This window comes from Equus quagga, unplaced genomic scaffold, assembly GCF_021613505.1.
Source record: "Equus quagga isolate Etosha38 unplaced genomic scaffold, UCLA_HA_Equagga_1.0 HiC_scaffold_9860_RagTag, whole genome shotgun sequence".
In the NCBI taxonomy this organism is placed as follows: Eukaryota; Metazoa; Chordata; class Mammalia; order Perissodactyla; family Equidae; genus Equus; species Equus quagga.
Window position 1 is genome coordinate 1 of NW_025795088.1, and position 1,369 is coordinate 1,369.

The window sequence follows — 1,369 nt, forward strand, 5'->3', positions numbered from 1 at the left end:
GGCGTGGCGGCGCGAGCCCCCACGGAGTCCCCAGGGTCAGGTCCCCCGGGGGCCTCGGAGCCTCGGCTCACGGGGGCTGCCTGCTGCCCGCCGCCGCCCGTCGCCCACCCTGGGCCGTTCCCCGGCCGTCGGCGTCGTCGTCCGTCCGACGGTGCCTCCGCGTCTCCGCCCACCCTCGGTGCCCCGGGCGCCCGCGTCTGGCCGGCCACGTCCGCCCACCACCCCCGCCCTGTCCGCTCGCTCCCCGCTTCCCGCTGCAGCCCCTCACGCTCCGTGGCGAGGGGCCTGGGATGCGGATGCGGGGAGGGACCCCGGGGGAAAGTCGGGTCGGGTCTGGTGGCGTGCGTCGGGCGCGAGGGGGCCCGCCCGGTGTCGAGGGGGCTGTGGGCGCGGTGGGGTCGTCGGTCGGCGGCGCCCGGCGGTGGGGTTCAGTCACGGGCGGGCAGCGCCGAGGCCTGCATCTGTCCCCGGGTGGCCGCGGGCGTCGCGGGCGGCGTCAAGGCAGTGGCCGCGCGGCACTACCCACTCCGCCTCGTCTGTTTCTTTGTCTTCGCCCCATCCAGGTACCTAGCGCGTCCCGGCGCGGAGGTTTAAAGACCCCTGGGGGGCCTCGCCCGTCCACCTTGGGTGGGGTGGTCGGGCCCGCGGGGAGTCGGGAGGCCTGGCCCTTCTCCCCCAGACTCCGCCTCGCCGGGCCGGGGCGCCACGCTGCGCCGTGCCGCCATCGCGGCGGCCGTCGGGAGGGGGTGTCCCCGGCGGCCGTCGTGTCGTCACATGCGCGCGCGGGCGTGTGCGCGCCCCCGCGTCCTCGGGTGAGGCGGGAGACCCCGGGCGCCTGTGGGGTGTCCGACCACGACCCCGCGCGGCCCGTGCCGGACGCCCCGTCGTCCAACCTTCCGACCTCACGGAGTCTGGTCTCTTTGTGTCTTTCTGGCCGGCCGGAGGCACCCTCCAGGGATGTGCCGTGCCAGGGGCGGGCTCTTCCCCCGCCCTGCGGGGGGACCCCGCCGTTCAAACTCGTACGACTCTTAGCGGTGGATCACTCGGCTCGTGCGTCGATGAAGAACGCAGCTAGCTGCGAGAATTAATGTGAATTGCAGGACACATTGATCATCGACACTTCGAACGCACTTGCGGCCCCGGGTTCCTCCCGGGGCTACGCCTGTCTGAGCGTCGCTTGACGATCAATCGCCCCCGGGGTGGGTGTCGCCTGCCCCGGGGTGCGCGGCTGGGGATCTCTCGCAGGGCCTGCCCCGGGCCCTCCGTCACCCTAAGTGCAGACGCGGTGCCCCTCCTCCACGCTGTGCGCCCGCTCCTCCTCCCACGCGCCCCGGCACCCGGTCGTCGGAGATGCGAGGGGGACGGCGGC

The 1,369-nt window shown here is 74.9% G+C and overlaps 1 non-coding gene across 1 annotated transcript; it reads left to right on the top strand.

The window, feature by feature from the left end:
* The first annotated feature begins 1,023 nt into the window (after nt 1-1,023).
* Nucleotides 1,024-1,176, top strand: LOC124232666 (5.8S ribosomal RNA). The gene has a single exon (XR_006886904.1). It is a non-coding gene; the product is annotated as a 5.8S ribosomal RNA (ribosomal RNA).
* Nucleotides 1,177-1,369: the final 193 nt, after the last annotated feature.